Below are 25,691 nucleotides of genomic sequence, written 5' to 3'. Positions count from 1 at the left end.
AATCAATCTCCTCATTTTCTCTGCTCACACTGTCCTTGCTTCTGTCCACAGCCCTCTGCTAACCTAATGCCCTTTTCTCAAGTCTCTGAAGTCTGATCCTATCCCTCAGAGCCCAGCTTATATTACAGTTTTTCCTTGAGGCCTCCCCACACCACGGGAGCCCTCCTGGATCTCTGCCTCCTGTGGATTACTCTTGCAGATAAAATTTGTCACTGCTTATTTTGGCTCTTAACCAAATATTCTTTTTTTAGTTATCATATAACCTTTTCACGAGTGAGTGTCCATCACAAAGCTGTCATGTCATGGTACTTGTTTTCAATTTTCAAAGACCTGTGGAGGGACTTCCCTGGTGGTCCAGTGGGTAAGACTCCACGCTCCCAATGCAGCGGGCCCGGGTTCGATCCCTGGTCGGAGAACTAGATCCCACATGCATGCCGCAACTAAGAGTCCACATGCCGCAACTAAAGATCCCACATTGCTACAACTAAAGATCCCGCATGCCACAACTAAGACCCAGCACAGCCTAAATAACTAAATGCTAAAAAAAAAAAAAAGACCTGTGGAGATTAATAGGTTGTAAACTGGGAGTTTGTCCTGCAGATGCTGTACAACACTACCAGGTGGTGGTGAACAGTGCTGCGTATTCTTGAGATTGAAGGGTGCAGAAACAGAAGAATGTGTCTTTCCTGAATTAAATGGTGGGTTTCTGCCTGAAATATTAAAATTAGACTTCCAAATCATGGTACAGAAATAAACTAAAACAACTTCAAATTAAACACGTAAAGCTGGTATTTCTTTAGAGTATCTTACTAAAAATATTATATGGTGTATCTACATGTGCACGCATTTGTATGTCTGTATTCTGTGATACATGTGGATTCCTTTCCTCGTGGTTTCTTAATTATTTCTGAAACTATAGTTTTCAAATTTTCCTGAATTTTGACTTAAACTAAGTCCTTTTGTGGGCAGTTTGTCAAGTTTACTACCTTTTCTAGCAAGAGTTTTATTGTGACTACTGCTGGGCTCAGAAGTAAAACATCTACAAACTTCTGAACTAAATTGTAATAATGGTGACAGGTTTTATTCACCCTTCTTGGGTAGCTTCTCACAGAGTTTTCCAACCTGTCTCTCACTTGCTCTCCAGTCATTTCTCAGTACAAAATACACAGGACACTGTTTTATAGTCAGCAGCCAAAAATTCTTATATATTTTCCACCAAACAGAAGATAATACTCAGCCACTTAGGAAAATTCATCTTAATTTTACCCTCTCTCATGGCCATCTCAGGCAGGGAGTCCTTTAGGCATTTTTTATTTACTAACCTAAGTTACCAATTTAACAACTTTTTCCCTTGGCAAATTGTAGTGTGTGTGTGTGTGTGTGTGTGTGTGTGTGTGATTTCAGTGGTTTCCTCATATTACATTTAAAGTGACAGTATCCCTTTCGGGAGACAGAAAAATACCTGGTTTCATCATACTCCATAACTAAATTATAGGGTTTTTTAAAATAAATTTATTTATTTATTATACTTTTGGCTGCGTTGGGTCTTTGTTGCTGCGCACGGGCTTTTCTATAGCTGCGAGTGGGGGCTACTCTTCGTTGCAGTGCAGGGGCTTCTCGTTGCCGTGGCTTCTCTTGTTGTGGAGCAGGGCTCTAGGTGCTTGGGCTTCAGTAGTTGTGGCACATGGGCTCAGTAGCTGTGGCACATGGGCTCAGTAGTTGTGGCTCATAGGCTTAGTTGCTCCACGGCATGTGGGATCTTCCCGCACCAGGGCTCAAACCTGTGTCCCCTGCATTGGCAGGCAGATTCTTAACCACTGCGCCACCAGGGAAGTCCCTATATGTTTTTTAAAAATTTTCTCTTTCCTGCACCTCTCCCAACTTAGCACAAGTGTTTAAGTAGTATAGTATGTAGTCCCAAATTAAAATTCTATTTAAAATTCAAAAATGAAAATATGTCAGGGTACTAACTGCTACAAAAAGTTCTAGACCTCCTCCCTACCATTAATATTACCACAATATTATAAATTTCATTTGTTGGAAATGAAATTTTAAGTTTTAAGACTAATAAATAATTAGCAATTTAACAAATTACATTTAATATTTGTTGATGAGAGTTTATGACAGTGAAGCTGCTTAATTTCTCAACATGTTGCCCTTATACACACACAAAAAGTGAAAAGTGCTCTCCATAAGAGACTCCATGTTCTTGCTGTGATCAGAGTTCTGGTACTCTCTTTAGAATTAAGGGAGCATCTAAAATTCAAGATTCAATACTGTTGGAAAAGAAGTGATAAAGCCTTGATCCAACAACTCCCAAGAATGAAAATTCTGGAACAATTTCCTGGGCTGGTCTTCTTCTCCTGTTACCCAGCCTCTGGACCCAGAAGGAGTTGAGAGGAAATGTCATGATAGAGTTGCTCTATTAGTTATCTCTTGCTACATAACAAATTATCCCAAAACTTAAGAGCTTAAAACAAACATTAATTGCCTCACTTAATTTCTGAGGTTCAGGAATCCAGGAGTGGCTTAGCTGGGTGGTTCTAGCTTAGGGTCTTAAAAATAGATGACTCATTTATATATACACATGTATATATATGTATATGTATATTTGTATATAAATGAGTCATCTATTTTTATAAATTTATATAATTTTATATATAAAATTGCAAAAAAGTGAGCACATTTTATTTTACATGAACATTACATTTAATCAGAATGTATCATGTGTTTCATTATCATTTCAATTGACTTCTGATTTTTTTTTTTGCCTCTTTGATCAGGTCTTTATTCAAAATTAGCTGTCCAAAATAATTTGGCCTTTACCGAATAAACAAATTTAAGTTTATACAGCAGCCTTCTTTTCCTCTGTGGTGGGTTTCTTTTCTGTGGGCTTCTTTATAGCAGGCTTCTTTTCAGCTGCTGGTTTCTTGGTCAGAAGAAAGGCTATAAAAACTTTTTCAGACAGCACAGGTTTGCTTCTCTCAGAGAAATGCAGCAACATAGCAAATAATTAATAAACAGGAAAAAAGACTAATGAAAGCATCAGTGTCAAATCATGGGGCAGATTAAGCAGAGAGCCATTAAAGTGAAATTGACAGTCCATAGTAGAAAGAAGAAGATGATGAAGTACAAAGGGCATGGAACATGGAATCAAAAGTTTGGCGTTCCAGCCCAGTTCTTCCAGTTGTTTGGCCTTAGGTAGGACACTTACTTCTCTGTGACTTTGTTTCCTGAACTATAAATTGAGGAGATTAGAAGATCACGGTACCAGAAATCTCTTCTTAAAATGATGTAGCTCTGTGTGTCTAAGCTCTAATTGGCAAGACATAGAAGTATACAAGACAATAAAGAAAAGGCAAACAAAATACACCCTTTAAGGAAATAACTGAAGAAAAAATTTCTGAATCAAACAAACAACTTAAAAGTCAAGAAAGTTCAAGCTGCCTCCAAAGAATAATGATCAAAGAAAAACTCATTCCCACCATTCTCCCACCCCAGTCAAGCATATTTGAAAGAATAATCGATCATAAATGAAGCAATAAATGAAAGTCTAATTATAATAAAAGATATGAACTCTGCATTTTCAAAAGATTATAATAAAGAAATTTAACAAAGATACAGTAGATTTGAACAATACAATGAATAAAATGTAACTGATTGAAAAAAATCTATAAATGTACTTCCTTTCAGATGAAAAGATTCAAATGAATTTTTTATAGGAACTACATGAGAAGCATAAAGAGTATTAATTCTATAAATGACTTTATACAGTTTCAAATAATTTTTTAAGTACCTAACCATAAGGGAAAATAGTAAAACATTATTTTTACAAAAGTTCTCTTCAAAGAAGAAATACAGGGGCTTCCCTGGTGGTGCAGTGGTTAAGAATTGGCCTGCCAATGCAGGGGACATGGGTTCGATCCCTGGTCTGGGAAAATCCCACATGCCGTGGAGCAGCTAAGCCCGTGTGCCACAACTACCAAGCCTGCACTCTAGAGCTTGTGAGCCACAACTGCTGAGCCCGCATGCCTAGAACCCGTGCTCTGCAACAAGACAAGCCCCTGCAATGAGAAGCCCATGCACTGCAACAGAGTAACCCCCACTTGCCGCAACTAGAGAAAGCCCTCATGCAGCAACGAAGATCCAATGCAGCCAAAGATAAATAAATAAATCAAAAAAAATTTTTCTAACTCATAAAAAAAGAAGAAATACAGACTATAATAATGGAATTTTAAATTAGCTGTATTGAGGTATAGTTAACATACAATAAACTGCACGTATTTAACGTGTACAATTTGACAAGTTTTGACATATGTATACACCCATGAAAACGTCACCACAATCCACACAATGAGCACACCCATCACCCCCAAAATGTTCCTTGTGCCCCTCCGTAATCTCTCCTGCACTGCCCTACCTCCTGCCCATCCACATGATCTACTTTCTGTCACTATAAATTACTTCACATTTTCTAGAGTTTTATATAGATGGAATTATACAGTATGTACCCTTTTTGCCTGGCCTCTTACTCAGCATAATTATTTTGAGATTCATCCATGTTATAACTTGTATGACCAATCCATTCATTTTTATTGCTCAGTAGTTTTCTATTGTATGGATATACCACAATTTGTTTATCCATTCACCTTTGATGGACATTTGGGTTTTTTCCAGTTTGAGGCTATTACAAATAAAGCTGGTATGAATATTTGTGCCCCAGTCATTGTATGGACGTGCACTTTAATTTCTCTTAGGTACATGCCTAGGAATTGAATGACTAGGTTATATGGTAAGTGTATGCTTAAGTTTTAAGAAACTGACAAAGTGTTTTTCAAAGTGCTAGTCCCATATTTCATTCCTACCAGTCCCATATTTCATTCCTACCAGCAGAATGTAGGAGATAGCTCCTCCACATCCTTGCCAACACTTGGTATGGACAGTCTTTTAAATTAGACATTCTAATTGAAGCATAGCAATATCTCGTGATTTTAAATTTGCATTTTCCTAATGCTAATGATTTTTAAGCATCTTTTCACATGCTTATTTGCCATCTGTGTATCTTCTTTAGTGAAGTATCTTCTTTTGCCCATTTTTTATCGGTTGTCAGGTTTTAAAAAAAATTTTAGTAATCTTGAGAGTATTTATATATCCTGGACACAAGTCCTTTATCAGATATGTAACTTACAAATACTTCTCCAAGACTGTGCCTTGTCTTTTCACTCTCTTATCACTGTTTTCCAAAGTGCAGAAGTTCTTGATTTTGGTAAAATCATTTTTTTTTTCTTTTATGGATTGTGCTTTTGGTGTTGTTTCCATGAAATCTTTGCCTAACCCAAATCACAAGATTTTCTTCCATATATTCTTCTAGAAGATTTATAGTTTTAGGTTCTGCATTTAGTTCTATGAACTAGCATCAATTAATTTTTTTGTGTAGTGTGAGGTATGGATCAAAGTTCTTTTCTTTCTTTCTTTTTTTTTTGCATATGGTTATCCAATTGTTCCAGCAGAATTTGTTGAAAAGAAATGAAATTTCTTTGTATGTTTGTGAAAAATCAGTTGTCTATATATGTGTGGGTCTATTTTTGGCCTCCATGTTCTTTCCACTCATCTGTTTGTCTATCTGTTTTTTTTAAGTATTTTTAAATTATTTTATTTATTTATTTTTGGCTGCATTGGGTCTTCATCACTGCATGTGGGCTTTCTCTAGTTGCAGTGAGTGGGGGCTACTCTTCTTTGCCGTGCACGGGCTTCTCATTGCAGTGGCTTCCCTTGTTGCAGAGCACAGGTTCTAGGCGCATGGGCTTCAGTAGGTGTGGTGCACAGGCTTCAGTAGTTGTGGCTCATGGGCTCTAGAGTGCAGGCTCAGTAGTTGTGGTGCATGGGCTTAATTGCTCCGCGGCATGTGGGATCTTCCCAGACCAGGGCTCGAACCCGTGTCCCCTGCATTGGCAGGCGGATTCTTAACCACTGTGCCACCAGGGAAGCCCCTGTTTGTCTATCTTGATACCAATTCCATATTGTCTATATTACTGTAGTTTTACAATGTCTTGAATTCAAGTAGTGGAAGTTCTTCAACTTCATTCTCCTTTCACAGAGTTGTTTGGCTTTCTAGGTACTTTGTATTTCTGTATGAATTTTATAATCAACCTGTCGATGTTTACAGAAAAAGCCTATTGGGATTTTGGTTGAGATTGCATTTAATATGTAAGTCAATTTGGGGACTGTTGGCATCTTAACAATATTGTCTTCCAACCCATGAACAAGGTGTGTCTCTTCCTTTATTTAGATCTTTTAAAATTTTTCTCAGCAATATTTTGTAATTTTCAGAATACAGCTGTTATACATCTCTTTTTCAGGTTAATCACTAAGTATTTCATATTCTTTATGCAAATATAAGTGGTCTTTTAAAAGTTTTTTCAGTTTCCAATTGTTCTTTGACCATGTATGGAAATAGAATTGAATTTTGTATATTGACTTTATATCCTACAACTTTGCTAAACTCACTTCTAATCAATGATCACTTCTAATACCTCTTTTGCAAACTCCATTGGATCTCCTAAATGATCATGTCTGCAAATAACAATAGTTTTACTCTTTTCTTTTCAATCTGGATTCATTTTATTTCTTTCTCTTGCCTGATTCCATTGGCTGTACTTCCCAGTACGAGGTTGAATAGCAGGTGGTGAGAATGCACATCCTTGTCTGTTCCTGATCTTAAGGAGAAAGTATTCAGGATTTCACCACTAAGTATGACAGCAGCTGTAGATTTTTTTTAGATGCCCTTTATCAGGTTGAGGAAATTCCCTCATGCTTTTGTAATTATTGATATAGTTAGGTTTAAGTCTATCATTCTGATATGTCTTTTCTAATTGCCCCATATGTACCTCGTTCTCCTTTTCTTCACTTTCTTTGGATTGAGGATTTTTTTGATTCCTTTTTATATCTTGAGTTGGGTATTGGCTATTACTTTTTCTGTTGTTCAATGGTTGATTTAATGTTTATAGTATATTTTCCTTGATGCATCACAGTCTACCTTGAAGTGATATTATGCCACTTCATGTATAGTATACAAACCTTAAAATAGTATACTTCTACTTCTTAGCTCCTGGTTTTTATGCTATTGTTGTCATGTATTAGAGTTAATACATGTATTAAAAACCCCACTTATATTTTCTTAAACAGTTATCTTTTAAAGATATTTAAATAAGAAAAAAGGGCAAATATTTACCCATATAGTTACCATTTCCAGTGTTTTTCATTCCTTTACATAGATTTATATTTCCACCTGATACATTTTTCCTTCTGTCTGAAGAACTTCCTTTAACATTTATTTCAGTCTAGGTCTGCTAGTGATTAATCCTTTCATTTTCTATATATTTCAAAAAGTCTTTATATTGCCTGGGTTTTTTGTTTACTGGGGTTTTTTTTTTTTGGCTGTGCGGCATGTGGGATCTTAATTCCCCAACCAGGGATCGAACCATTATGCCCTACATTGGAAGGTGAAGTCTTAACCACTGGACCACCAGGGAAGTCCCTAGGCTGACAGATTTTTTTTTTCTTTTAGTATATTAAACATGCTGCTCTCTGCCATCTAACTTGCATTGTTTCCAAAGAGAAATCTGATGCTTCTTTGTGTCTTTCTACATAACTTGTATCTTTTCTTTGGTTGTTTTTATCACTTTTTTTTTTTGTAAACTGATAATTATGTACCTTGGTGTAGTTTTTGTTATATTTCATATGTTTGACATTTGTCAAGCTACTTGAATCTTTGAATTTAAAATTTTCATCAAACATGAAAAAAAAAAGTTTGACCATTGCTTCTTCAAATATTTTGCAGATCCCCACCCTGTCTCCGTTGAGGGCTCCAATTACATTTATATTAGGCTACTTGAAGTTGCCCCAAAGATCACTGATTTTCTGTTCCTTTTTTCTTGAATTATTTTTTAAATCTGTGCTTCAGTTTGGATAGTTTCTATTGCTATGCCTTGATGTTCACTAATCTTCTTTATGTCAATTTATAATCTGCCATTAATGACATCCAGTATATTTTTCACTTTAGCTACTATAGTACTCATCTCTACGTATTCAATTAGGTATTTTTTAAATATATTTTATGTTTCTACTTAAGTTTTTGAACACATGGAACACAGTTATAATAACTCTTTTTTTAACATCTTTATTGGAGTATAATTGCTTTACAATGGTATGTTCATTTCTGCTTTATAACAAAGTGAATCAACTATACATATACATATATCCCCATATCTCCTATAATAACTCTTTTAATGTCATTGGCTGCTAATCTAACAGCTGTGTAAGTTCTAGTTTAGTTTTGCTTTATTGATTCAATCCTCATCAAGGGTCATATTTTCCTGCTTCCTTGTATGTCTAGTAATCCTTGACTGGATGCCAAACATTGTGAATTTTGCCTTGTTGGGAGGTGGCTATTTTTTTTTTTTTTTTGCGGTATGCAGGGCTCTCACTATTGTGGCATCTCCCATTGCGGAGCACAGGCTCCAGACGCGCAGGATCAGCGGCCATGGCTCACGGGCCCAGCCGCTCCGCGGCATGTGGGATCCTCCTGGACCGGGGCACAAACCTGTGTCCCCTGCATCGGCAGGCGGACTCCCAACCACTGCGCCACCAGGGAAGCCCTTTCAGGTGGCTATTTTTATTCCTATGAATATTCTTGAACTTTGTTCTGGAATGCATTTAAGATAATCAGAAACACTTTGATCCTTTCAGGTCTTTCTTTTACAATTGTTAGGTGAGACCAGGGCCATGTTTAGTCAAAGGTTAGTTATTTTTTTACTACTGAGGTAAGATCCTTTTGAGTACTCTACCCAATGTGCCATAAATTATGAGACTATTCAGTTTGTCTAATGGGAACAGGCCCTATTCCCGGCCCTCTGTGAGTTTCTCTAATCCTTTTGGATGGTTAATTCCCAAGCCTTGAGTAATTTCCTTATACATACGCACTGATTAGCACTCTGCTCAATACTCAAGAGGGACATTCTGAATATCTTCAGGGTTCTCTTTTTGTATCTCTCTGGTACTCTGTCCTGTGATGTATAGCCATCTTGGTCTCTCCAGACTCTCAGTTTCATTTCCTCCATTCAGGGAGTCCAGTGAATCCCCTTTCTATGCTCTAGACTGGAAACTCTCTAAAGGTAAAAAGCCGGGACAATTATAAGGCCTAACTCATTTGTTTCTTATCTGAGGAATCACCTTCTTTCATTGCCAGTGTGCAATACTGAAAATTATTGTTTCAAATATTTTGTCTGGTTCTGCTGTTGTTGCTTCAGATGGGAGGGTAAATCCATTTCCCATTACTCCATGTTGGCCAAAAGCTCAAGTCCATTAGTCTTTTATAAGAACTATACAATAATCTTAAATAAGCTTAAATTCTACAGAGAATTATGTGTGTGTGTGTGTGTGTGTGTGTGTGTGTGTATATATAATTTTATACATATACCAAATTATGTGAGTAAATGACAAAAATTATGTTAAAAGTAAATATTCTCTTCAGAAAGTCCAGAAATAATAATGGCATATATTTAAACAATGGAAATCCTAGATAAAACATTTTAAAATCACTGGAATAGAGCCAAAAACAATATGTTTGCTTCAAATGCTTACACTGACAAAAAGAGAGAAAAGAGAAACCCAATTAGTCAAATTATATTTTAGAAAAATAGAAAAGGAAACTAGGAAAGGTATAGTAATAAATTTAAAAGTAGAAATATACTATTGGAAAATGATAACTTAGCATGAAGGATAAATAAAACTTAAAATTAGCTCTTTGAAGAATAAAATACAGGTAAGCTATCAGCCCAACTAATTTTTTTAGAGCACAGAAAGTACATAAATTAAGAATGCCCAAAATGAGGAAGAAGATATTGCAACCAATAAATACACGTATAGGGAAATGATGTAAGCCAAAATTCAGTAGTCCCCCCTTATCTTCTGTTTTGCTTTCCCCAGATTTCAGTGACCAGCAATCACAGTTTGAAAATACCTACAATACAATAAGATATTTTGAGAGAGAGAGACCATATTCACATAACTTTTATGACAGTATATTGTTATAATTGTTCTATTATGTTAGTAGTATTGTTGTGAATCTCTGAGGTTGCCCAATTTATAAGTTAAACTTTATCATATGTATGGATAGGAAAGAATGTAGTATACATAGGGTTTGATACTATCCGAGATTTCAGGCATCCACTGGGGTTCTTGGAATGTATCCCCCTTGGATAAGGGGGGACTACTGTATTACTTACTAGTTATCATTGGGAGCTGGGGTTACATATAACTTTTATTTATCTCTTTCTCTGTTGTGTGTCTGTTTGTGTCTGTGTGTGTTTTACATTTTCTGCAAAGAACGTATGATACTTTGTAATAAAAAAGGTATTTGGAAAAAAAGTTGATGCAACAAGATTTAGAAAACTTAAAGGCAGTAAGAAGGAAAGAAAGAAAAACATCAACATCCAGTTGATTCACAGAAGGAGAAATTGGAGTGGCCAAGAAAAGATTAAAGAGATGTTCACCCTTACTAGTAATCAGAGAGGCACGAAATAAAACAATGTGAGAACATTCCACATCTTTGAGTTTGCATAAGTTAGTAAGTCTGATAATACCACGTGCTGGCAAGGATGTAAGCCCCAGGAGCTCTTATATTCTGCTAGCAATAGTGTAAACTTAAAATGTTGCACTTTGGTTCTCTGGGAAACAGGCTCTGAGACAGAGATCTGTGTACGGAAGATATTGGAGAGTGTGCTTGGGAGCAATACCTGTAAGGAGGGAGAGAGGTAACATTCAGCAAAAAGAGAAGTTGCGCACTCCTTACTCCTCTTCCCCAAGACCCTGGCAACCATGAATAGGCTTTCTATCTGTATGAATTTTATTTCATATGAACGTAATCATATGACATATGTCCTTTTGTGAATGGCTTCTTTTACTCAGCATGTTTTCAAAGTTCATCCATGTTGTAAACATGTATTAGTACTTCATTCCTTTTGATGACTGACTATTTCATTATATAGATATATCACATTTTGCTTATTCATTCATTAGTCAGTGAATACTTTGGTTGTTTCTGCCTTTTGACTACCATGAATAGTGCTGCCCTGAACATTTATGTGCAACTGAACATCTATTTTCAATGGGTATATAGCCGGGAGTGGAATTGCTGGGTCATATAGTCATTCTATTTTTAACTTATTGAGGAACTGCTAAACCGTTTTCCATAGTAGCTGAAACATTTTTCGCCCTACCAGCAATGTGTGAGAATTCTACTTTACCCACACCCTTGGCCAACACTTGTTATTTTCTGTTTTGTTTTGTTTTGTTATTATTATTAAAGCCATTCTACCAGATGTGAGGTCGTATCACATTGTGGTTTGATTTGCATTGCCCTAATGACTAATGACATTGAACATCTTTTCATGTGCTTGTTGGTGATGTGTGTATATTCTTTGGACAAATGCCTATTCTGAAGTGTTTTTTTTTTTTTTCTATCACCATCAAGCAATTCTCAGCAGACACTCACAGGGTGTCTTACAAATTTAACTCAGTTCTGACACTGTCTACATGGAGGTAGCATCAGATCCCACAGGTTAAGGGCCCAGTCCCATAAGACTGTTCCCACATCAGACACCAATCAAAAGGCTAGACATTCCACAGCCCCCGCCTCCAGTTTGATCATTTGGTTAGAATAGCTCACAGAATTCAGGGAAACGTTTACTTAGGTTTACCAGTTTATTATAAAAGGTATTATAAAGGATCCAGATAAACAGCAAGATGAAGACGTACACAGAATGAAGTCTGAAAGGGTCCCATGCACAGAAGCTTCTGTCCAAATGGAAGTGGTATATGCCATCCTCCAGTATATGGATGATTTTACCTGCCCAAAAGCTCATCAGACCACGTGTTCAAGAGTTTTTATAGAGCTTAATTTGCAGATTCTCCCTCTCCCTCTGCCCCATTCCAGAGGTTGATAGATGGGACTGAAAGTTCCAATCTTCTAATCACTTGATATTTGTGGTGACCAGCTCCATTCTGAGGCTCTCTAGGGGCTCGCTCTAAGTCACCTAATTGGCATAATAAACTCCCTGTGCTCTAAAGGGGACTTCTTAATGAATAACAAAAGATACTTCTATTACTCAGGAAATTCCAAGGGTTTTAGACACTTTGTGCCAGGAACCCAGAGACAATCAGCAAATATATTTCTTACTATACCACCCCTATTTAAGTCCTTTATCCATTTTAAAAATTGGATCATCTGTTTTTTTGTTGTTGAATTTTAAGACTTTATACATTCCAGATGCCAGGGCTTTATCAGATAATATTGTTACTGAACTGAACTTGGGTCTACTCACCTGCTGCCCAGCAAAGCCAGTCTACTGACACCAGGTTATAGTGAAGGAAAGTACAGTGCTTGTTGCAGGGCACCAAGTGAGGAGAATAGGCAGCTAATGCTCCCCGATGGCTTTCAGGGAAGGGTTTTAATGGCAATATTTGAGGTGATGGTTGCAGCTCTTGGACTTTCTTCTAATTGGTTGGTGGTGAGGTAATGGTGATGTTTCAGGAATCTTAAGCATCAACCTTCTGGTTCCAGCCAGACTGGGGTCTACGTGCTTGTGGTCAACATGTAGTCACCATCCTCCACCTGGGGGGGTGTGGGTCTTGGTTCCTTCAGAACAACTCAAATATCTGCATCAGATTGTTATGTATGTCCCTGTGAGGAGGAACTAGGACTCTGTTTTATCACTGGACTATTGTTTAAGCTATCGTTATTTTTTGCTTGATTGCTTTTCCTTTCTTTCTGCATCCCCTCACTTCCACAACTAGTAACTGTTGAATCTGCTCTTTGAAACTTAGGGAAGGTCTAGGAGAATAAACCCTTTTTCTACAAACAAGAAACAGGGGACACAGAGGGACTTTTGTACCCAGGAGGGCCCTACAGGGTCCTGCTCAGTTTCAATATAATTTACAAATATTTTTCTCCCTTTCTCCGGGTTTTTTCACTCTCTTTATAGTGCTCTTTGGTGTACAAAAGTTTTTAAATTTGAAGGCTGATTTATGTATTTTTTCTTTTGTTGTTTGTGATGTTGGTGTCATATCTAAGAATCCACAGCAAAATTGAGGTCATGAAAATTTACCCCTATGTTTTCCTCTAAGAGCTTTACAGCTTTATCTCTTATATTTAGATCTTTGCTGAATTTTGAGTTAATTTTTGTATATTGTGTGAGTTATGGGTTCAATTTCATTCTTTTACATGTGGATGTCCAGTTTTCCCAGCATCATTTGTTGAAGAGACTATTCTTTCCCCATTGAATGGTCTTGGCACCTTTGTTGAAAATCAGTTGACAATAGATGTATGGGTTGTGACTAGGAATTCTGTGATTAAAACAGTAGCTTCCAAAGTGAGTATATACACCCCTGAAAGTATTCAAAATGATCTGTTAGGACACAGAAAGAAATTTTATAAACTATATATTTTTTTAATTTAATATACAATTTATAAGATATGTAAAGTAAAATTATATATCCTTAAAATAACAAATTAATCATATTAGTATTTACTTTGCTAAAAAAAAAATTCAACTGAGTAAATCTGAAGATCTAGTTGGCTTTATTCAACGATTCATGAGCAACATCCCATGTAGTAAAGAGAAAGGCACTCTCAGGGGTTGTACAAAATGGAAGGTTTTTGTAGGCAGAAGGAGAGTGGGACAGGGAGGGATTAGCAAAAGAAAAAAAAGGATTGTTTTAGGCCAAGCCATTTTCTTCTGTGGGGAAGGGAACAACAACATGGGGTGGGGAGGTTTGTTTTTTGTTTTTTGTTTTTATTTGGCTACACTGCACAGCATGCTGGATCTTACTTCCCCACCAGGGATCGAATCTGTGCCCCCTGCAGTGGAAGCACGGAGCCCTAACCACTGGACCGCCAGGGAATTCCCCAAACACAGGTTTTATTATACATTCTTCCTCTGGGGGAAGGGGGAATAGAAAGGCCCATGTGACAGATTACCTCACTGGTGCTGATCAGAAAATCCTAGACTGGCCCATTAAGATTACATTCCTGGGGAAGGCCAAAACTAAAATCAGGTCAGGTATTAAATCTAGGTTTGGTATCCTGGGCTTTAGCAAAAGTGACACCACTTTGGGCCTGTGGTTTTCTCTTTAACAGCTTTGTAGATTGACCCTGTGATACACCTTTTCTTTTATTTTCTGTATATTGGGACATATCACAGTGTATTTGCTACAGGGCATCATGAACACGATTAATCTTATTTTTTTAAAAAAAAGAATTTTCAGTGCTAGACCCTCTACAGTATTTTGTATTGAGATGGGAAAGCACAAATGCAGTTTTTTGATACCACACGGAGTTTCACTGGCATAACCTTTCTCAATCTTTTCCCTCTAGAGGAGCTCTTGGAATAATTTTCAGGTCTCAGAGAACATCTGTATAATTTTTTTTTCTTACAGCTCATAGTACATTAGCATGATCATTAAACTGTAGATATAACAATCCAATAATAATCTCCAATGATCTTTTTTATTTAATTAATTTATTTATTTGGTTGCACAGGGTCTTAGTTGTGACATGCGAACTCTTAGTTGCGGCATGCATGTGGGATCTAGTTCTCTGACCAGGGATTGAACCCAGGCCCCCTGCATTGGAGCATGGAGTCTTAACCACTGCGCCACTCCAATGATCTTTTGAGTAGAGAATAATTTTTTTTTGAGGATCTGTTTATTTTAGCTAATTGATTAGCCTACTATTTTGTGAGGTTCTTCCTACTAACAAAAGATGTTAACTTATAATACCTACTTGATTTTTTATCTTAACTAACTATTCTGAAATTCTTATCCCAATTCCTACTAAAGGATATTCTAATGAGGTTGCTATGTGGTGTATGATGTGCACGAGTATTTATTTTCCTTATTTAAAATTAAAATTTCTTTTAACCATCTGTCTTTGAAAAAGAATCAGATAATTAAGATTAGCTTACCTTTCTTGAAATTTATCTCCTTATTGCCTTGTCATAAATAGTTAAAACTTGTGAGGCAAATATAATACATTTTTGTTAAATAACTGGCTTAAGACAAAATGAAATTTAATTTTTTAAAGGTGGGGGAGTAGATTTAATTTACGTGAAGGTCATACATTGATTTTAATTAATGTTATTTACAATATGAAATTTATTGACAATGCTGAAAGTTACTAAAATTATAAACCAAGCAATATGAATAAAAATATGACCTAAGGCAGTTTTTTTTTAATTTTTTTTATTGGAGTATAATTGCTTTACAATGGTGTGTTAGTTTCTGCTTTATAACAAAGTAAATCAGTTATACATATACATATGTTTCCATATCTCTTCCCTCTTGCGTCTCCCTCCCTCCCACCCTCCCTATCCCACCCCTCTAGGTGGTCACAAAGCACTGAGCTGATCTCCCTGTGCTATGCGGCTGCTTCCCACAAGCTATTTTATGTTTGGTAGTGTATATATGTCCATGCCTCTCTCTCGCTTTGTCACAGCTTACCCTTCACCCTCCCCATGGCCGCTCTCTCTCTCTCTCTCTCTCTGTAAATATTAATCAAGACATATAGTTAAGATTTGCATACTTTGCTGTATATATGTTACATCTTAATTTAAAAATTGCTGGGAGTTCCCTGGCAGTCCACTGATTAGGACTCGGCGCTTTCACTGCCATGGCCCAGGTTCAATCTCTGGTTGGGGAATTAAGATTCCACAAGCCACGCAGCGCAGCCAAAAAATTAAAAATAAACAAAAATTGCTAAATTTTTAGAAAGTTTGATAACTGGGTATGGAGAGACAGATATATTGCTGGCTGCACTGTAAATTGATAACAATCTTTTGGAAAGCAGTCAGGCAGTATGTAATGAGAATTAATACTTGACATCATTTCACCCACCAATTCCACTTTGGGTAAAAAAAAAATTTCCTAAGAAAATAACAGGGAAAAAATTTAGAGAGCACTTGTAAAAACATGTTTATAACAGTATTATCCACAAAAATGGAAAGTACAAACCAAATGTCCAATTACTAGGGAAAGTTTAATTAAACTGTGGTAAAGGAATACAATAGAATTGCATATAACCATTTTGAAACTTGGTCTTGAAACTTGGTCAAATACATAAAAAATTATATCAAAATAATAATTCCAAAATTAGAATGCAAATATAATATACCAAATTATATCAGTTATCTATTATGCCCTACAAACTACCTAAAATTTAGTGGCTTTTTTTTTTCTTTTGGCCACACCATGCAGCTCGTGAGATCTTAGTTCCCCAGCCAGGGATTGAACCCACTCCCTCAACCAGTGAAAGTGCAGTCCTAACCACTGGACTGCCAGGGAATTCCCTAAAATATAGTGGCGTAAAACAGCCATTTTATTTGCTCACACTTCTGTGGGTTAGCAATTTGGTCTGAATTTAGCTGCATGGTGTTTTAGCTGGCCTGACCTGGGGTCAGTCTTGTGATTGCAGTCATCTGGCAGCTCGACTGGGGCTGGATGGTCTTAGACGGCTTCATTCACCTGGCTGGAGTTTGGTGCTGGCCGAAGGGTAGGCCTTCCTCTCTACATACTCTCTCATAGCAAGGAGACTAGGTCAAGCTTCTTCACAGGATGGTGGCAGCGTTGCAAGGGGGCAAGAGCAGAAACTGCAATCTCTTGATCAAAGCCAGTCACAAGCCAGCAGAGATTCAAGAGGGGAGGCAATAGACTCTGTACCTTGATGAGAAAAACATCTAGGTCACATTGCAAAGGGTGTTATGAGAAGGGATGGTGGAGTATGTGGTCGTTAAACAATGTACACACCAGTGATTCACAGCCAATCCCACAAGGAACATATTAATCATGTGTAGTACACTAATAAAGATCGAAGAAAGATCCAAAAAGCTGTAGCAAGTTGTTTTATACATATGATATTTTTTCTGTAAAATTGTTTGCAAATTGTTTTTAAAACTAAGAAAAGAAATTTACATACCAAAGTATATTCATCTGACCACATTAAAAGAGAACACAGACGACTGTTTTGTGCACAAGCAGTGCTCATAAAAGGTATCAGGTAAGTAACTCCAGCGTTTCAGATTCTATATTTAATGACAGAGCAGATATGGCAGGGACCGAATCAGCTTTCCAGGAAGCTTCAAACAAAGATTTTCTGAAAGATTTCCCACAGTTTGTGATAGAAGAAGATGCTACATACCTGCTTATGAACAAAGGTTTTTATTTCACCTAGAACTTCTTAGTAGCACTGGCCTACACTACCAAAACAGGTTCCCCACTCATTATTTCAGATTTCTTCCACTCACTGAACGTGTCCTCACATTCTTATTTCTAAAACCTTTGTACTTTACATCCATACTCATTTGCTACCCATTATTGTATTTATTTTACCATTTTGTTCTGATTTCTTCTTGCTTAGATGCCTAAGATTTCTCCTAGATATAAGGACATATAGCCCCTAAAACTTAGTGTGACTAAACTGAACTCGTGTCCCCCCAAACCTGCTTCTCTTTCTGCCCCCCTGGGTTAGTGGCATCTTCATCATTTTAGGCACATCCAGGCTCAAAACTCTGGAGTCACCTCCATTCCCTCCCTCTCCCTCTTTGGCTAGCATCCTGTTGGCTTCCTCAGCCAGCTGAGTTGACCTTTGAAAAGCTTCTTCTGACTGCTTCCATTCTAATCCTCAAGGAGCCCCAATTCAGGGCCTTATCAACTCTTGCCTAATTACAGCTGCCTCTATGTCTTCATGATTTTTTTTCCATGCCTCATGCTGACATCTGCATTATCCTTATAAAATAGACCAGTCCAGTTACCCTGATCAGGAAATTCAAGTACCACTTGTCTTCTAGGTTATGGACAGAAGGGGATATTTACCTCCTTCCCTGCCCTTAGCAGCTGAGGTTTTGTGACATAAAAGATTGGACACCAAGCTTGAATTCTTGGAGAGTCAGGAGGAGAGTCTGAGGGTTGAAGATGAGGTACATCTAAGGTTGTGGGGTAATGCTTTGTGGATCAAAATGTCGTCTACAGACCAACAGAACCAGTAGCAGGTGCGAGTTTGCAAAAATGCAGAATTTCAAGAGCTACCCCAGACCTACCCCAGAGTCAGAATCTGCATCTTAGCACTATCCATGTGATTTACATGCACACTAAAGTTTGGGAAGCATTCTAAGGGGCACCGTTTGTGCACTACTTTAATCCTGTTGGCCTCAGATCTTATTCCAGTGGAGACTCCTAGAGCTTAGTTTCGCAAAGTAGCGTAGCCCACATGAGATTGCCTGCCCTCAGGGCAGGGCCAGCTTCATGCGTCTGAGATGGGTCTGTGCACTCACACACAGAAGGGCCCCACACTGGGTCTAATGCTCTGCTGTCGCCATCTTGAAATTGTCAACGATTTTTGAACAAGGGGCTCTGTATTTTCATTTTGCACCGAGTCCTGCAAATTATGTAGCTGGTCCTGCTCCAGGATAGGGAGAAACAGCAAAGTCTGGGTCACAGGCTGAGTGATTTCTCTTTAGGACATCCATAAGCTCCCAGACTCTTCTATGATCCCAATGGAATTGGGAGGGTGGGGAGAACCCCTCCCCAACACCGTCATCTGCAACGAAACTGGGTTTTTGCAACTCTGACAAATGGGGGAATGAAGCAAATTTGATTTGATGTTGGAACACAAAAGAGTATAATAGTACTTGCATTTCAGGTTACAGAGCAAACTCTTACCCCTTCCATGAAGACTTTATTATGTCAGGCGTATATTTAAAATTCTGTGGTGGCTTTCCATTACCCAGAAACTAAAGTACAAACCTTGTAGTAAAACATTCGAGCTTTTCTTTGATCTAATGCCACCCTAGTCTACGGCCCACTACATTCTCTCTTGAACCTTAAAGATGGGGGATAGGGGTGGAGGGAGTCAAGTCTTCCCTCCACCCCCATCCCCCATCCACCCAGACCACATACTTGACTCCAAATAGCCAACCCTGATATTAGGTTCTTATGAGTACACAGAAACTTTAAGCATTTATACAAATAAATAATATGCACTTTGTTTCCTTTTCTTATACAAAACATAGCATACTGTATTCACTGTTCTCTCCATTATTTTACTTATGCTACTGTCCTTAGCTTGGGGTATTTTTCTATATCATCTTCATTACTATGTCAAGCAATCTTTAACACTCATTGCAAACCCCTTGCCTGAGCATTCCCAAATCCCACTAGTTGCAATTTAAGATGATGTTCCTGGGAAATTAAATAGGAACTGTATAACTGAACTGTAATTAGCTGTTCAATATCTCAGAAAGTGTCTTAATTTTGACTTAAAAATGGCATTTCATATGGGTAATCAGATTTAAGTTTAAATAGACTTTTCCCTCCCTTCTTTAGATTGCTATAGGTTTCTTTTCTTACTGAGAAGCATAGAATTTAGTGACCTATATTCTTTTATTCCAACACTTTGCACAATAATATTAACCTTGTATGAATCTAAGTCTTTCTAGGTTCTAATTGTCTTTTTTTTTTTTTTTTTGGCTGCGTTGGGTATTCGTTGCTGGGCACGGATTTTCTCTGGTTGAGGCGAGCGGGGCTACTCTTTGTTATGATGCGCGGGCTTCTCATTGTGGTGGTTTCTCTTGTTGCGGAGCACGGGCTCTAGGTGCGCAGGCTTCAGTAGTTGTGGCACGTGGGCTCAGTAGTAGTGGCGCACGGGCTTCATTGCTCCGCGGCATGTGGGATCTTCCCGGACCAGGGTTCGAACCCGTGTCCCCTGCACTGGCAGGCGGATTCTTAACCACTGTGCCACCAGGGAAGGCCCTCATAATTGTCTTTTATGCCTACGTCACACATGGCTCTTACTCAAGAGTACTGACTCATACTGCCTCCACCATCCTTATGACCAGCACAACCTTCACACGTTGTCATCAACTCTACAACCCACTGCTTAGGTAAGCAAAGCATGAAGTCACTCAGGCATTGCAGCTGGTATTGCTTCCAACTATGTGGGGTTTTGGGTTTTTTTTTTTTCTTTCTACTCTGCTTGCTAGTTCTAAATGAGGTCATAACAACAGCAGTTGGCACATCACACAGATCATGTTCTCTAATTAATCAAAAACCTCATCACTAATTCATGTTAGGAAAACTTATGCTGAAGACCTCCTCTTGCAGATGGACTCTCCATACCCAGCACGTATGCCCTCCAACAGCTCTGGGCCCACAGCCAAAAAATTCAGTGACCAAAAGGGAAGAAAAGAAGACCAGTCCTGTTAGAAAATGTTTGGATAAGGATTCTGATTGTCCTGGCTGGGGTCATATGCCCATCCCTGGACCAGTCACTGTGTCAAGAGAGATGGAATAATATTATTGTCCACTGCTATAACAAGGACCACATTATTAACAGAAGAAGCTGGGGAGGCAAAGGTATCCTGAATAGATAAGAACACTAATTTCTACTCCACGTTGAATTGAAACAGATTCCCTGACCTTCACCTTCACCAAGTGGGTTCCTTTTTGTTTTGTTTTGTTTGTTTGTTTGTTGGCCATGCAGCATGTGGAATCTTAGTTCCCTGACCAGGGATCAAACCCATGCCCCCTGCATTGGAAGTGCGGAGTCTTAACCACTGGACTGCCAGGGAAGTCCCACCAAGTGGGCTTTATTTTACCTCTTGTGTTATATACAGGCATACCTTGCTTTATTGTGCTTCACTTTATCCTGCTTCACAGATACTGTGTTTTTTACAAGTTGAAGGTTTGTGGCAACTTTACATTAAACAAGTCTATTGGCACCATTTTTCCAAAAACATTTACTCACTTCATGTCTCTGTGTCACATTTTGGTAATTCTCACAATATTCCAAACTTTTTCATTATTATTATATTTGTTATAGTGACCTATGATCTTTTATGTTACTATTGTAGTTGTTTTGGAGTGCCATGAACCATGCCCATATAGGATGGTGAACTTAATAAATGTGTGTGTTCTGGCTTCTCCACTGAATGGCCATTCCCCTGTCCCTCTCCCTCTCCTCGGGCCTCCCTATTCCATGAGACAGAACAATATGAAATTAGGCCAGTTAATAACCCTACAATGGCCTGCTGGTGTTCAAGTGAAAGGAAGAGTCACAGGTCTCTCACTTTAAATCAAAAGCTGGAAATGATTAAGCTTAGTGAGGAAGGGATGTCAAAGCCAAGATAGGTGGAAAGCTAGGCCTCTTGCACCAAACAGCCAAGTTGTGGAAGCAAAGACAAAGTTCTTGAAGGAAATTAAAAGCACTACTCCAGCGCACACATGAATGATGAGAAAGCAAAACAGCCTTATTGCTAATATGGAGAAAGTTTTGGTGGCCTGGATAGAAGGTCAAACCAGCCACAATGTTCCCTTAAACCAAAGCCTAGTCCAGAGCGAGGCCCTAACTCTCTTCAGTTCTGTGAAGTCTGAGAGAGGTGAGGAAGTTGCAGAAGAAAAGTTTGAAGCTAGCAGAGGCTGGTTCGTAAGGCAGAAGGAAAGAAGCCATGTTCATAACGTAAAAGTACAAGGTGAAGCAGCAAGTGCTGATGTAGAAGCTGCAGCAAGTTATGCAGAAGCTCTAGCTCAGATCATTCATGAAGGTGGCTACACTAAACAACAGATTTTCAGTGTAGATGAAACAGCCTTCTACTGGAAAAAGATGCCATCTAGAACTTTCATACCTAAGGAGGAGAAGTCAATGCCTGGCTTCAGAGCTTCAAAGGACAGGCTGACTTTCCGTTAGGGGCTAATGCAGCTGGTGACTTTAAGTTGAAGCTAGTGTTCATACACCATTTTGAAAATCCTAGGGCCTTTAAGAATTATACTAAATATACTCTGCTTGTGCTCTATAAATGGAACCACAAAGCCTGGATGACAGCACATCTGTTTACAACATGGTTTACTGAATATTTTAAGCCCACTGTTGCAATCTATTGCTCAGAAAAGAGTCCTTTCAAAATATTACTGCCCGTTGACAATGCACCTGGTCACCCAAGAGCTCAGAAGGAGAAGTATGACAAGATTAAAGCTGTTTTCATGCCTGCTAACAATCTCCATTCTGCAGCCTATAGATCAAAGAGTAATTTTGACTTTTAAGTCTTATTATGTAAGAAATAGATTTTATAAGGCTATAGCTGCAGTAGACAGTGATCCTTCTGATGGATCTAAGCAAAGTAAGTTGAAAACCTTCTGGAAAGGATTAACCATTCTAAATGCCATCAAGAACATTTGTGATTCATTGGAAGAAGTCAAAAGATCAACATTAACAGGAATTTGGAAGAAGTTGACTTTGAGGAGTTCAAGACTTCAGTGGAGGAAATAACTGCAGATGTGGTGGAAATTGCGAGAGAACTAGAATTAGAAGTAGAGCCTGAAGATGTGACTGAATTGCTGCAATTGCATGAGAAAACTTTAATGAATGAGGAATGGCTTCTTATTGGATGAGCAAAGAAAGTGGTTTCTTGAGATGGAAACTACTCCTGGTGGAGATCTATGAATATTATTGAAATGAAAACAAACAATTTAGAATATTACATAAAAGTAGTTGATAAAGCAGCACAGGGGTTTGAGAGGGTTGACTCTCTCAAAATTTTGAAAGAAGTTTAACTGGGGGTAAAATGCTATCAGACAGCATTGCGTGCTACAGAGAAATCGTTCTTGAAAGGAAGAGTCAATTGATGTGGCAAACTTCACTGTTGTCTTCTTTTAAGAAACTGCCACAGCCATCCCAACCTTCAGCTATCACCACCCTGATCAGTCAGCAGCCACCAACATTGAGGCAGAGACCCCCCACCAGCAAAAATACTATGAGTCGCTGAAGGCTCAGATGATCGCATTTTTTTATCAATAAAGTATTTTAAATTAAGGTATGTACATTTTTTTAGACATAATGCTATTGCACACTTAATAGACTACAGTATAGTGTAAACATAACTTTTATATGCACTGGGAAGCCAAAATATTCACGTGACTTGCTTTATTGCAATATTTGCTTTATTGCTGTGATCTGGAACCGAACCCACAATATCTCCGAGGATGCCTGTAAATAATTGTCATATACTTGTTATATGAATAAATTTAATCTCTTTTCCACAAGAAAACCTTCAAATATGTTAACAGCTTATTTGTCCTCCCTGTTTTTTCCCTTCTCCAGCCAGTAACCCCACTGCTGTTTTCCTCCTAGTTCTGGCCATTCCTCCCTGAGCCTTTCCCTACCCCACGATGTAGTCTTTTGTGGGTTTTTACGTTGACCCTTTTCTCTTCTTCACTGTCTACATTCTCCCTGGGTCAGTTAGCCATTGCCTGCTGCTCTGTCACTAGCACACCACACCAGCATTTCCTATGCTTTCAGACCTTTCTGACTCTATGCTTTTTCTGACAGTGTTTACCTTGTCACAGTTAAATAAAATCATGCAACACCTCCACTTAGGAATTGTATACATTATTTATTTTATTTTATTTTATTGAATAACTTTGCCTTACAATGTTGTAATTTCTGCTGTAGAGCAAAGTGATTCCGTTATACATTTATATATTCTTTTTCCTATTCTTTTCCATTATGGTTTATCACAGGAAATTGAATATAGTTCCCTGTGCTATACAGTAGGACCTTGTTGTTTATCCATCCTATATATACTAGTTTGAGAATTTTATCAATTACTTAATCATTTGTATACGTTAGGATTGTATTTGCTTGCACATAAAATATAGATGGTGGGACTTCCCTGGTGGCGCAGTGGTTAAGAATTCACCTGCCGGTGCAGGGGACGCGGGTTCGATCCCTGGTTCAGGAAGATCCCACATGCCACGGAGCGGCTGGGCCCGTGTGCCACAATTACTGAGCCCGAGCGCCACATCTACTGAAGCCCACGCACCTAGAGCCCATGCTCCGCAACAAGAGAAACCACCACAATGAGAAGCCCGCGCACCACAACAAAGAGTAGCCCCTGCTCGCCTCAACTAGAGAAAGCCCACACGCAACAATGAAGACCCAATGCGGCCATAAATAAATAAATAACCTTATTTAAAAAAAAAAGATAGCTGGTGTCTTAGTCTATCTGGGCTGCCATAACAAAAATACCACAGACTGGGTGGCTTAAATCACAAACACTTACTTCTCACAGGTCTAGAGGCTAGGAAGTCCAAGATTAAGGTGTGGGCAGATTTGGTGTCTGAGGAGGGCCTGCTTCCTGGTCCATAGACAGTGGTCTCAGCAGACAGGGCAAGGCAGCTCCCTGGGGTCTCTTTTACGAGGACACTAATCCCATTCATGAAGATTCCACCTCATTACCTAATCACCTCCCAAAGGCTCCAGCCCCTAATACCATCACATTGGAGATTGTCAATATGTGGATTTTGGGGTGACACAAACATGCAGTTTATAGCAGCTGGCTACAGCAGTTCAAAAAAGTAAGTTGTTTCTGTGCCTCAAGTCACAAGAAGTTAGGAGGTAGTCAGTGTAGTGCTAGTGTAGAAACCCCACAGCACCATCCATAACCAGGTTCCTACCACAGTAGATGTTCTACTATTTCTCTGCACTTCATGAAAAAGTACTTTGTAAACTGAAAAGTGCTGTATAAGCATGACTTGCTAACAATTAATCCTTAGATTTTCAATCTAGACTTCCTGAGGTCCTTTCTTCCACTGACTTCTGAGCCTGCACCCCTCCTAGCACCTTCACCCTCCAGCCTTGGCATGACCTCCCTAAAGCCCTTCTGTTTGTTTGTGGAAAAATGTATTGATAAGAACAATTTTACAAGATAAACAGCAAAAATACACTATTAATTGCTTCACCTTTTCTTGGGTAGCCTTTTCCTTTTTTTCTATTTCTTCTATTTGTATCCATTGGTTAATGTTTCAAGCTCCCCAGCTCTGGAGAAATCCTCCTGCCTAGCCCTGATTACCCTGAGCTGCCTACGCTAATCCCAATCTAGATATGGAAAGCAACTCCATTTGCATTGTGTTCACTGCTCACAGATAAAAAGGGACAATAATACATGAGTTTATCACACTCTTCTCTTGTGGAGCTTGTTGAAAGTAACAGCATGAGCACTGACAGTGGAAGTTGTAAATTGGTACAACTACTTTGAAGGGACATTTGGAAAACATATCAAAACATCTTTTAAATGTTCAGATCCTTTGATAAGGTAATTTCTCTTCTATAGAATTTCTCCTAGGGAAATTATCAGTAATAATAATTTGTAGAATCATGTGGTAAAATCAAAGATGGTCAGCAAAGCCTTTTTTGGAATCTCAAATTATCAGAAATGTTGAAAATTACAGGATTGATCAAATAGATGATCATATATCCATGATGTTGCAGAAATGCGTCAACTTGAAAAAAATTCAGAATATATTGGCAAGTGAAGAAAACAATTTATATAAAAGTGTACACTGTGTTGTTATCCCATTTTTGTTTCTCTAAAAATACGTAGAAGAGGTTCTGAAGGATTTCCACTAAGGCATTAATAGAGAGAGGGGATTATGAGACTAAGATTATAAGAGTCTCTTTTTTATTATTATTATTTTATTTTATTTTATTTTTTAATTTTTCAAATTTTTTGGCTGCGTTGGGTCTTCGTCGCTGTGCGTGGGCTTTCTCTAGTTGCGGCGAGCAGGGTGTACTCTTTGTTGCCGTGCGT

This window comes from Hyperoodon ampullatus (assembly GCF_949752795.1).
Source record: "Hyperoodon ampullatus genome assembly, chromosome: 15".
In the NCBI taxonomy this organism is placed as follows: domain Eukaryota; kingdom Metazoa; phylum Chordata; class Mammalia; order Artiodactyla; family Ziphiidae; genus Hyperoodon; species Hyperoodon ampullatus.
The sequence above is the reverse complement of the archived record's forward strand: the minus strand, read 5'-3'. Positions refer to the sequence as shown.